This window comes from Podarcis muralis, chromosome 2, assembly GCF_964188315.1.
Source record: "Podarcis muralis chromosome 2, rPodMur119.hap1.1, whole genome shotgun sequence".
Classification (NCBI taxonomy): domain Eukaryota; kingdom Metazoa; phylum Chordata; class Lepidosauria; order Squamata; family Lacertidae; genus Podarcis; species Podarcis muralis.
This window is the reverse complement of record NC_135656.1, coordinates 35280417-35293443: the sequence shown is the minus strand read 5'-3', so window position 1 is coordinate 35293443 and position 13027 is coordinate 35280417. Positions and strand designations below refer to the sequence as shown.

At 42.6% G+C, this 13027-nt stretch overlaps 1 protein-coding gene across 3 annotated transcripts in view; it reads left to right on the top strand.

Moving 5' to 3' along the window:
- Positions 1-3390: 3390 nt before the first annotated feature.
- Positions 3391-13027, top strand: part of UNC13D (unc-13 homolog D) — a 57670-nt gene continuing 48033 nt past the window's right edge. The window contains exon 1 of one of the 3 annotated variants that reach the window (XM_028716923.2): positions 3391-3568. The gene's annotated coding sequence lies outside the window, so the exon portion shown is untranslated. Of the gene's footprint in view, positions 3569-7391; positions 7524-10924; positions 11634-13027 lie in introns of those variants that run through there. The other 2 variants (XM_028716924.2, XM_077924213.1) reach the window with 2 other exon arrangements.

Genomic DNA, 13027 nt, shown 5'->3' with positions numbered 1-13027 from the left:
CCGCTTGATATTGCATTCATTTGTTGAAACAATTTATATGCCATTAACCACAATTGTCTCTAAGCAAATTACAGGGGTACAATACAAAAAGTAATAATCGGAAGTATAAAATCAAACTTCACTTAAAATGCCTGATGCAATAAAGAAATGTTCAGCAGGAGCTAGAAATTCAGTAGGGCAGGGTCCTGTCTGATTTCAGCTAGAAAAGAATTCTGTAAAATTGGGCTTGCAACACTAAACACACAGTGCCTGGTGGGTAAGGCTACTAACAGTGACAGGCCCAAAGGCCTCCATGATCAGGGAGGGATATAAAGAGTTAATGCAATGATTGCATTGGTGGCAATGTCTGTTTCTGGGGGTCTATTCAATAATATGTGACTGGAAGATGACATAGTTGTCTCGGTGATAATGAAAAATTATCAAAGATAATTTGATAATTTGCACAATTCTGGAACTGTTATTTACACACACACCATGCACATGTTGCCAGTGGAGGATGATCCACTAAGGCATAATCCTCCCAGGAGAATGCCAAGCAATTAAAAAGCCCTCCAAAATCTGAAAGCCACAATTTCCTGTCTACATACACTTTTTACTTCTCACATAAGTTCTGCAAACATTTCTGTCAGGTCTGTGCAGCACACAGCCTAATGACAAAACCCAGCTGTAGCAAAGAAGGCCTTCCCATGCAGGAAAACTCTACAAGTGATCAGACGGGCCTTCAAGGCAGGCCTCAAATGAAGCCTTCCACTTCATCTGTTATGCAGCTTAACCAGCATTCATAACAGTATTGACCTATTAGGACTGCCTTGAAGAGCAGTCTGAGCATGCTCAGAGTTGTTTTCTTGAAAGAAAGCAAAGCACATTCTTCATAGTTCACCAGAAGGGCATGCTTGCTAGCTTGAGCAGCTTTTTAAATGAAGAATAATTGTTAAGGGGAACAGTGTGTGTAAGTATATTTCATTAATATCCATTCTCAAATAATTTGCATTCATTTGTGTGAATGGGAGGAGAAATGGTGGGTGGTTTCTATGTGTGTTGCAACCTTCAACACTGCGTGTTGTTGGGACAATAGGGTTTCTGGGTGTGTCTCTAGATTTGAGAGAAGTATAGAGTTTTGCATTCAAACAGGCTGTGTGGTGGTCTTCTGTGAGAACATGGTGCTAGACTAAATAGGATATTCAGCAGGAAATTCTACTGTGGCGGTTCTGCAATATATTATGTATATAAAGGTTGCTTGTGGAATCGCCTTATTAAAAACAGACAGAAGTTCTGTAGTGGTGAGGCAGGTGCACTCTGTGCATGCTCACACTATTTATGTTGAGGCTTATATCCTTTAGGCCAAATTCTATATCCTGTGCTAAGGTTTGTTAGGAGGAGTTGATAGTGCTAATAGTCAAAGCCCTTAGTCTGCATCACAACCTGATTGGGTAGAATATTGCCTGCACATTTTTCTTCTCAGTAAAGTCAATTGGCAAAAGCCTCCCTATTTTCATACCTTTAAAAATAAGTGCACCAGATGATGTGGAGACTTAACATAAAAATCCTCCTTTCTGTCACTGGCTTATTGTGTGGTGCTGAGAACATTAATCTTGTATTCTTTCATTTAATGGGCTAGCCAACCAGCCATGAAATGAAACAATAATCAAGAAGCACTTCAGAGACTAGTAAATATTATTCTATAAGATTTCAGAGATTACCGAGAATGATGCAGACGACAAAGTGGGTTTTAGCCTCCAATAGCTTATGCCATAATGAATTTGTTAGTCTTTAAGGTGTTAGTACTGTTTTTGTTGTTTTTGCTGAAACTGGCAAACTTAAAATGCAATTCAGAAAAGTATGGCGGTGCAGAGGATGGTTCAGATGAAAACTCAGTGTGCAGCATCTTTATGTAGTACAGAATTATCAATTGCATCCTGCCCATACACCCCACAGAGACTAGCTTGTCTTAGCAGACAGCCACACACTGGACTTGCCACAGATTTACATGTAAAGTCCAGTGTTTGTAGGCCTGAATATCCTTAATGTGTCTCCCAGATTCTTTTTTCCCTTTTATACTAAGAGCTGTTCAACAGTGGAACAGACTCACATAAGTCTGTGGTAGACTCTCCTTCCTTGGAGGTTTCTAAGCAGAGGTTGGATGGCCACCTGTCATGGATGCTCTAGCTAAGATTCCTGCATTGCAGGGGGTTGGACTAAATGACCCTTGGGTCCCTTCAAACCCTAAAATTCTATGATTCTGTCTTTCCAAACAAGCCCCCTCTCCACCATTTCAAAAGAAGGGGCAGAGAAACTAGAGGGAGACGTTTATTTTCGTTTATTTATCAGTATTACATTTAAATCCATTCCGCCTTTCCTCCAAGAGGTTGAAGGTGACATTCATGGGTCTACTCTTTCCCCATGTTATCCTCATAGCAACCCTGGGCCAAGGTCACACACTGAGTTTCATGGCCAATTTTAACCCTGGTCTGCCAGGTCCTAATCCACTTAAATTCCCTCCACCTTATTCCACATTCTGGAAAAAAGATACTGTACAGAAGTAGATAAGCAGGGGATATAGGCATAGCCGGGGGAGGGGGTGCAGGGGGGTAGCTACCCCCCATCAAGTAAATAAATAAAAACAATTAACTGACCAACTGCATCACAAGTAGCTCGATTCTGCCACCGCCCAACAAAATTCCTGCCCATCCCCAACATAAATCCTGGCTACAACCATGGCAGGGGAATAATGGTTTCTCATAGGTCAGAGAAAAATTATGGGGTTCTTTGTTTACAGACCTGTGTGGCACCTTTAAGGCTAACCAATTCAGGCTGCAATCCTGTTCCTACTTATCAGGGAGCAATCCCTATGGAATTCAGTGGGGTTTACTCCTGATTAATACAGTGATACCTCGGGTTAAGAACGTAATTCATTCTGGAGGTCCATTCCTAACCTGAAACTGTTCTTAACCTGAGGTACCACTTAAGCTAATGGGGCCTCCCACTGCCTCCATGCAATTTCTGTTTTCATCCTGAAGCAAATTTCTTAACCCGAGGTACTATCTCTGGGTTAGTGGAGTTTGTAACCTGAAGCGTCTGTAACCCGAGGTACCACTGTATATAGCTTCGTGAACGCACACTCAAAATTGTGACAGCAGGGAACTCTTCAGAACCAAAGTAATACACTTTTCAGTTTGGTTAGGTGCTGTTTGTAAAACTGAAATGCATAAGCATCTACAGTAGCTTTGCAATGGAAGAGGATGGGGAGAAAACCAGAACGACTTGGTCACACACACCTGTGACCACTCACTGGGCACGCCCCCATGACCTCCTAGCAGCCCCACCTGGTCTAGTGGGTGCCAGCTGCTGCTGCTGTTGCTGTTGCATGTTGCTGTGTCCACTCCATCCACAACCTCAGGGGATTTATCAGCGCTGTAGTGCTGCCTGCGTTCCTGCCCAGTGCTGTCTTGCCCGTGGGTTTACAATGCAGTGAGTCAGTCCAGCGTGTCAGCTGTTAAAGCAGTTTCCTGCATGAGAAGCAAAGGCACACCTGGCAGAAGAATCTGTGTGAGAAGAAGAAGAAGAAGAGGTGAGTTATGGCCTCCCCGTAGCACTGTTGCAAGCCCACCCACCTGGTCTTTATCTGGTTTAGCATTTGCCGGTAAGCTCTCTCCCAAAAAAGGAATGCGTTGATAAGTCTGAGAGATGTTTTGCGGAAAAATGCTACTTGCAGGAAAGAATTCAAGGCAGAGCAGGGTGGGGCAAGCTTCAGCTTGAGGGTTGTATTTCAGATAGTGCTGTAAGAGTTTCACTAGCAATGGCACCCCAAATAACTGCCCGAGGGAGAAAAATCTCCCATTTTACTAATAACATTATGATAATTTAATTACAACCTACTGGCCTTTCATGGAACTCTGAGTTTTGCTATTTGCTATCTTATTTTGCTAGCGATTTAGCTTTCAAGATGCCATTTTATAGAGATCTAGTCGACAAAAATTGGCTGCGCAATTCAGGCTAGAATGCTGCAAAACAGGCTCATTACAGAATTTGTTTTGCGGATGAGTACAGTGGTACCTCTGGTTAAGTACTTAATTCATTCTGGAGGTCTGTACTTAACCTGAAACTGTTTTTAACCTGAAGCACCACTTTAGCTAATGGGGCCTCCTGCTGCCGCCGTGCCACCGGAGCACAATTTCTGTTCTCAACCTGAAGCAAAGTTCTTAACCTGAAGCACTATTTCTGGGTTAGCAGAGCCTGTAACCTGAAGTGTATGTAACCTGAGGTACCACTGTACCTTAATGGACTGTTACTGAGTTCTTACTGGTCAAATCTTTGTCCCAGCCACCTGGCCCAAAGTTGCAGAGGAAGGTGACCATGATGTTAAAGGGTCTGACTATTAAGCCTTATGGTTGAGGGAGTTGGGTATGTTTAGCCTGGAAAAGAGGAGAATCAGACGAGATATGATAGCCATCTTCAGATATCTCAAGGGCTGTCACATGGAAGATGGAACGGGTTTGTTTTTTTCTGCTCTGGAGGGTAGGACCTATCCTAAACCAATGCATTCAAGTTACAAGAAAGGAGATTCCAACTAAACATCATGGAAGAACTTTCTGACAATAAGAGCTGTTCAACAGTTTAACTGTCTCCCTTGGGAGGTGGTGGATTCTTGTTCCTTGAAGGTTTCTAAGCAGAGGTTGGATGGCCCTCTGTCATGGGTGCTTTAGTTGAGATTCCTGCATTGCAGGGGGTTGGACTAAATGACCCTTGGGGTCTCTTCCAACTCGACAATTCAGTGATTCTATTCTAATTTTAGGTGGAGCTGGTGGTTATGGAACACCCTGAGTACGATTATTTGCTCAACTAAATGATCTGTCTAGTGGATTTCACCAATCCAAACCTTGAAAAGATATAATACACCCACTTTTGTACAAACCAGCCTTATCTCTGCTACTATTTGTTAGACATGGCCTAGTAAATAGTTCAGTTTCTGGTGTGGCTTCATATTCTTCATATTGAAGTGTTGAGTTAGGAATGTCTGATTGTTACACACAGAGACAGTATTTGTTACAGTATTTTTTCTCTTCGATGTGACATTTCTTCTAGGCTAGTGTTTTTCTACAAAACCGGGTTATACCCAAAGGCCACTGTCATTACAGTTGTCATCTTTATATTTCCTGACAGAGGCTGTGTGCCTCTAACAGCTTCCTTACAGGTAGAAATGAAACTCTCAAATACTTTTCTGTCAGCTAGCCGCAAAGACAAAGAAACCTTTTTGAAAATGTGTGTGTCAGGCTGCTGTTTGAGAAGTAGTCTAAAGGTCACATCATTAGCTCTTCAAATCATGAATAAAAACCACAGCCCTCATATATGTTTGCCAGTTGTCCAGAAAACTAGCCTGTGCATAGTTAAACTGTGGAACTCGCTCCACCCGCAGTGGTTCTCAACCTGTGGGTCCCCAGATGTTGTTGGACTACAACTCCCATCATCCCTGAGCTGGGGTGATGGGAGTTGTAGTTCAACAACATCTGGGGACCCACAAGTTGATAAAGGCTGCTCCACAGGAAGCATTGATGGCTACCATTACTTGAATGACTTTAAAAGAGGATTTGACAAATTCCTGGGGGATAAAGCTACTAGGCATTATGACTATTCTCTTCCTTAATGGTCAGTGGCAGTAATACTTCTGAGTACCTGTTGCTGGAAACTGCAGGTGGGGTTTCCAGCAGGTATCTGAGTGGCCACTTGAGAACAGGATGCCAGACTGATCCAGCAGGCTTTTCTTATGTTATTTGCCTGATCTGCTCTTGTGCCAATATACACTAGATGTGCAGAAATCAGCAGGTGAGGCTTTTCATGGCATGGAGAGGAACGTTATCATCTGTGTTAAATGTCTAAAGATCAAGCTGTTTATCCATCTAGCTCACTATTGGTTACTCTACTTGTGACAGGCAGTAGCTCTGCATGGTTTTGAAAATGAGAGTCCTTCCTATCACCAGTTACTAGATCCTTTTTAACTGGAGATGTCCAAGATTGTACATGCAAACAGTGGCGTAGCATGGGTTGCCAGTGCCCTGGGGGGCGTGGGAGAGAGGGAAGTGCACAGAGTACGCATGCACATTCAGTGGCATCCGCGTCAACCAGGAGATCATTATTTCCTTCAAATACAGCAGGGGTGGCCAACTCCCAAGAGACTGCAATCTACTCACAGAGTTAAAAACTGGCAGTGATCTACCCCCTTTTTGGGGGTTCAGGTCAAAGTTGTTGAGTTTTTTCAGGGAGGAGGTAAAATGTTGAGCTTTTTTTAGGGGAGCCACAGTTGTTCAGCTTCTTTGGGGGGAACCAATGATCTACCAGTGATTTACTGCAGAGGTCCAGTGATCTACTGGTATATCACGATCTACCTGTTGGGCATGCCTGAAATACAGTATTTACTCGAGTCTTATGCACCATTGAACCTAATGCACACCTCAGCATTCAGAACCTTGAAACCAAAAAAAGGTATTTGCTGGCGAATGTAAATGTGCCATCAAATGTAATGCACACCTTGATTTTCACAACGTAATTTGGGGGGGGAGGTGAGCATTAGATTTGGGTAAATATGGGAACCCTGGGCACTGTGATTTACCTCTCACAGTTACAGTTCCCAGCAACCCATAACAAACTACAATGCCCAGAAACAATCTGGGTTTTACTTGCTATTCAGATTCTGATATTATTTACCAGGTAGAACACAGTTGTCTTTGTTGGCAGTTCATGCTATCACTTTCTGTACTCCACAAGAAGAGGCATCATCTTTCAGAAGTAGAACACAGACCTGATGTGACTTCAGTACAAATGAGCCACCTGATGGGAAATAAGTATGTTCCTCTCTCTGTGTGTAAAAAACTAAAGGGTATTCGCACAGTGAAATCAAGGACCACTCCTGCATATTCTTGGTGCTAAGTAAACAAGCACCTGCTTGGTTTTGATCATGAGACTGCAGCCAAAAGGTTTCTCCTTTCACAGGGTCTTGTTTTTAACTTGGAAGGGTGACTTGCAAAATTCTCTGTCTCCCCCAAAGAGATTGAATATATGCCGGAAGCCAGCCAGACCCGAATGGTTTGAACAACAGTCACGCTGAGCTCCAGCACAGGCTTTTTTTACTATTCTGCTTATTAGGACTCCATGGAAGACCAAAAACAAATAGAGCGATTTGTATTAATTCATTTTTGGGGGCCAGTGCAGCCAATTAGACCAGAGCAAGACCTTACTCTGGCCTTACCAGCTGCCTGTTGTTAAAGGTCCTAAGTGCATACTTCCTGTCAACAATGACGGGGTTACTGTCTGCTTGACTATAATCAATGGATAATGCAATAAGAAACTGATTTACGTTTCCGCCCTGAGGCGGAATAGGATTGTATGATCTGCAGGGTGCTATTACTATTGAGGGAACAGAATCCTTCAAGGAATAGAACAGCTGGCGGCAAAGTTCAGTTTGGCATATCAGACAGGCAGTAGCCGGGTGGAGCACTGCTGTGTAAAGAGCAAAAATGAAAACAGACTAGGTAAGCATTGATGTTAAATATATGTCTGACAGGAGAAGCTGCTTTTGTGGGTGCATCTAAGAACGTCTTATAGTAGGTTGGAAGTTTCTGAGGATTTCAATATTGAAAGAGACTTTGTCTTGCATTATTTGTGATAATAGATCCATTTCTGTCCCAGACAGATAAGATCACACACTCATGAAATGCATCAACTAATCTGAACTTGACTACTATATGCACCTTGTGTACCTCGGTCACTATTAAAGAATTCTAGTGATTTTATCATGAAAATGCTTTCAGACGGACCCCTTCCCACACACCCATCTTTTACCACTGTTAATCATTTTGGTTATGATGAATGTGGGCCTGTGGCTTAGAGAGTGGCCCTATGCACGTATACTAGGAAGCAAGTCTCACTGTGGATGAGGTTTATTCCCTAGTAAGTGTACTTAGGAGTGAAGTCCAATGGTCCAGAGGTGTAAAAGAGATAATTATTCATTCAGTGATCATCATGTGCTATTTGTGTAGAGCTGAGTTAGAATTTGCAGGTGTGCCATGTCTCCTTGAAATAAATTATGGGATGCTGCTACAGCTCCATAGAATATTGTGGAACAGCCCTTTTTCATGCACCCCTGTGGTATGTCTTCCAGTGTTTTAGAATATTGATCTGGGTACTTTTAACTCATTGGATAAACCTCCATCCAAATACCACTGGAGGTATAGCTTGAGGCCTCTGAACACAGGATATATAGGAGATGATTGGAGGTGGGGGAAGAGGTGCTCATGAAAAATGTGTTCCTGATACAGCATACATCTCTCCAGTTTATCAGTAACTACACTTATGTATGTTTATAACATGCTTTTGCTTGCCTTAAGGAAAACACTGTTAAAACTATAGACACTAACGCTTTTGAGGCAGGATGTTCTACATATCAGATCAGAATTAAGTGAATACTAACAGGACAATCCAATGCATGTTTATTAAGAGTTAAGTCTCAGTGTGTTCAGTGGACTGAACTTCCAGGTTAAGTATGCATGGGATTGTAGCCTTAATCTATATATTGTCTCAGGCCTTTGGCCTTTTAAACTGTGGGGTTATTGTTTTTGTTTGTTGTTATGAGATGTATTTTTGTGTTTTTATATTGAAAACCACCCTGTGATCTTAATAACAATATTATACGAACAAAATTTCATAATTTAATTCTCATGCAATATCTCGGCTTCATTTATTTATTTTATGACTCACCATGATATTCAACAATCAAAATAGCTGAGGATAAAGACAGGCATTCTAGAGACTCAGCTATGCTATTAAAGAAACAGTGATTTGTATTTTCTATAAACATGCAACACCAGATGGCGCCAGAGAGCAGGAAGTTTTAAAACACAATTTTCTATAGTGATTTTTTTCTTTTGCTGTAACAATCTAATTCCGGCATAGGCAAACTCAGCCCTCCAAATGTTTTGGGACGACAACTCCCATCATCCCTGACCACTGGTCCAGTTAGCTAGGGATGATGGGAGTTGTTGTCCCAAAACATCTGGAGGGCCGAGTTTGTCAATGCCTGATCTAATTTCTGACTTATTTATCGCATTCCCCCCTGTGTCTAGATCCACCCTAAGTGTGGTAACAAATACATGAAAAGACTTGCTGCATTTCAAGTCACATTCTTGCAAGGTGGATGGAATGTGCTGAAGCACCTTCCGTTACCCTTTAAAATGACTTGTCTGTACCCCTTAAAATTGTGCAGCTTGACTGAACTATATGGAATAGCGATAATATAAAATGACCCCATTTGTTGGTTACGTTATTTTGTTAGTTCCCTGGAATTTCTTGTGTGTGTGTGTGTGTGTTTAAGGGAATGAGGAAGTAAAAGTGAAAGAGAGAGATGGAACATGAGACACACGGTGATAGGGTTAGAATGTGTGTGTTAAGGACCAGAAGTTCATCCAGATCTCTTTTGCTTTCATTCTGAATCTTCAGCAAACCTGCTTTCCAGTTATGTTCTGCATCCTTGATGAGAACGACATGCTTGTTGAAACAAAAGGCGAGGTTGTCATGATGCAATGATAGAACAGGCACAGGAACTCTGCAGCTTTCTGTTAGAGCTGCTGACCTAGCTCTGCAGCAATAATGGTCGGACAGTGATTGCTATGTTCTGTTGGCCATAAAGACACTCCCCCTGCTCTCGGATACTTGATCTGGAATTTGGAATGGGAGCTCAATTTCCTGCATACTCTGTTTTAACTGAGGCAAAAAAAAGTTCCGCCTTCCTTGTTGGGCTGCGAAGCAAAGTAAACTTCCCTATTTGAAGCTGCCTCTTCCTTTCCCGCCTTGACCCTTTGAAATAATACTCTGAACAGCTAGAAGGCAACACGGCACTGATGTTGGTTCCTCATTCCTTCCTTGCATGAACCTGCCCAACACCGCTCAAGTCAGAAAAGTTTAAAAGATAAGGATTCTATGTTCCTGAACCCCAGAATGAGCTTTGGTCTACCCCATATCATATTTTGTTTATTTCAAAGAAATTATACATGGCTTGACTGGGGGGGGGGGGGGACCCCTTAGAGTGGTTAACAAAATTTTTTTAAAAAATCAATAATTTTTTTTTAAAAAACCCATCTATTTAAAACATAGTAATCTAAGCAGGAGTTTCCACTGCTCTCCAGTAGCCTTATTCAGCCCACTGTCTCTTCTTTTCCTTTGTCTCTGGAAGAAATAAGAGGAACACAGGTCTGAGAGCTCACTATTAACTTAAGCAGCTGGTATGCAGAATCAGTCACCAGTACTGGGGCACCGATACCCAGGCATAATGCGTGGTATTTAATGCTACTGCTACTCAGACCAGACCTACTGAAATTAATGGAGATGCCTAACTTAGGTTCATTGGGTGGGGTTCACCTAACTAGCTCTGCCAATTTGGAATCTTAGGTGAAATAAAAGTTAGTAAGTTGATTTCAGTAAACTTAGGCACATAAATATGACCAGGCAGCTTTTAAAGGCAGGAATTATATTGATACAATCATGGATAAGCTACAGCTGTTGCCTTTGCTGGCCCAGTAGCTGTTAAAGGCACAGACCCAGTGTGAGGAGAAGGTGTTTTCTTATCTGAGTGGTGTAGTCAGCTTCAGATGCTGAGTTGTGTACATGTGGGGATTGTGTGGAATAGAAAATGTGAGTCGTTTTCAAATTGTACAGTCCAGGGAATGTCGATTTTATATTTGCCCTTCAGTGCAAAATCTGATTTAAGGGCCACCTCTGCATTATACATTTTAAACAGTACTGGGCCACTTTAAACAGTCATGGTTCCCCACAAAGGATCCCGGGAGCTGTAGTTTGTTAAGGGTGCAGAAAGTTGTGAGGAGACCCCTATTCCCCTCATGGAGCTACAATTCTCAGAGTCAGTCCCAAGGAGTTCTGGAGATTGTAACTCTGTGAGGGGAACTGGGGCCTCAGAAACCGCAGCTGCCAGGATTCTTTGAGGGAAGCCATGTCTGTTTAAAGTGGCATGATACTGCTTTAAATGTGTCAATGTGCAGATGGGACCTAAGACTCAACATCCTCCCTGTGAATGCTGCTGGGATTTATACAGATAGCTTCCAGGGAAGGAGGACAAGGCAGGCATTCTTTGCCCTAGCAATTGCTCATCATGGACAAACAGCAAGCTGTCCAGCATTGTAGCTGCAATTGAAGAAAGTGTTGCTGGTCAGACAAAACAAGTTAAACCAGTTGACTGATCTAGTCTGGGAAATCTTACATTCCTAAAAAAACCTTCAGCTTGTGTATTCGAGGCTTCTGGTCTTGGAGCCCCACTGGAAGAAAAAACCCAGAAAGAAGCAGTTTCTGAGGAGAAACCGAGCAGGGGAAAGGTTGAATGCTCAGTTTCCTGTGTGCCTTTGCTTTGTAAAGATTTGGTGGCTGGTCTGCTGCTGTCTTCTGTATGGTTTGTCTGGCCTGGACCTTGACTAATATTCTTGGCAATGTGGCCTCTTGGTAACTGACCTTAAGAAGAGTACTTCTTGGGTGGCAGCAGACTCAGCTTTGAACACTGTATTTTCCCACCTCATCCCTGTTTCACTGACTGCTTTTCAGGACTTTTGTATCTCTGGTTCATTCAAGACTGTGTGGGGGTAAGTATTCGATTCTATTTATGTTGGAAAGGGTTGTTTTGAAGTTGGAACCAGTAAAGAATAGGTGAAATGACTATTTTGTGTTGGAATTATCATCACCATCATCATTATTGCAAGGTTTGAAACCCCACCAGTTGTTCTCCAGCCACGGTCATTCGGAGTAAATATTGGTCTATGAACAGAGTAGTGACAGTTGATGGGAAATGTGCCAAAAGGATAAAAGAAATTTGTTGTTGTTTAGTCATTTAGTCGTGTCCGACTCTTTGTGACCCCATGGACCAGAACACGCCAGGCACTTCTGTCTTCCACTGCCTCCCACAGTTTGGTCAGACTCATGTTTGTAGCTTCGAGAACACTGTCCAACCATCTCGTCCTCTGCCATCCCCTTCTCCTTGTGCCCTCAATCTTTCCCAGCATCAGGGTCTTTTCCAGGGAGTCTTCTCTTCTCATGAGGTGGCCAAAGTATTGGAGCCTCAGCTTCACGATCTGTCCTTCCAGTGAGCACTCAGGGCTGATTTCCTTAAGAATGGATGCGTTTGATCTTCTTGCCGTCCATGGGACTCTCAAGAGTCTCCTCCAGCACCATAATTCAAAAGCATCAATTCTACGGCGATCAGCCTACTTGATGGTCCAGCTCTCACTTCCATACATCACTACTGGGAAAACCATGGCTTTAACTATACGGACCTTTGTTGGCAGATAAAAGAAATATTAAATATTAATTGCTTTGTTATATTAATTGCTAGTTATAAGGTTAGTTAGTCTTTGTACAAGGATATCACTTGGCATTTTAGTATGTTACGGGGCTGGTAGGAGAGGACTCAGACTATTGTAGTAGTAGTAGTAGTAGTAGTAGTAGTAGTAGTAGTAATTTATACCCCGCCCATCTGGCTGGGTTTCCCCAGCCACTCTGGGTGGCTCCCAACAGAATATAAAAAACATGATAAAACATCAAACATTAAAAACTTCCCTAAACAGGGCTGCCTTCAGGTGTCTTCTAAAAGTCAGATAGTTGTTTATTTCCTTGACATCTGATGAGAGGGCATTCCACAGGGCCAGGGCCACTACCGAGAAGACCCTTTGCCTGGTTCTATTCTAGGATATGTGGAGAGGGGATGTGTCTGTCGTCAGTAGCAATTTTCCCATCTCCAAGGAATATCAGGACTGGAGTACATTATAGGAAGCCTCAGGTGTCACTCTTGCTTCTGGTGACAGGAGGGGAAAGAATGGCAGTGTATAGACCATCTCGGTTGTGAGTCCTGGAAGATCTCCCTGCCTTGCAGGCCTTTTCCCGCCTGGCCTGATCTTAATTTTAGATCTCCTTTTGATTTGTGTTGAAATTGTTCAATTGGGTTGTGTACTTTTTGATGTTTTAGTTATTGTTTATGGTTACT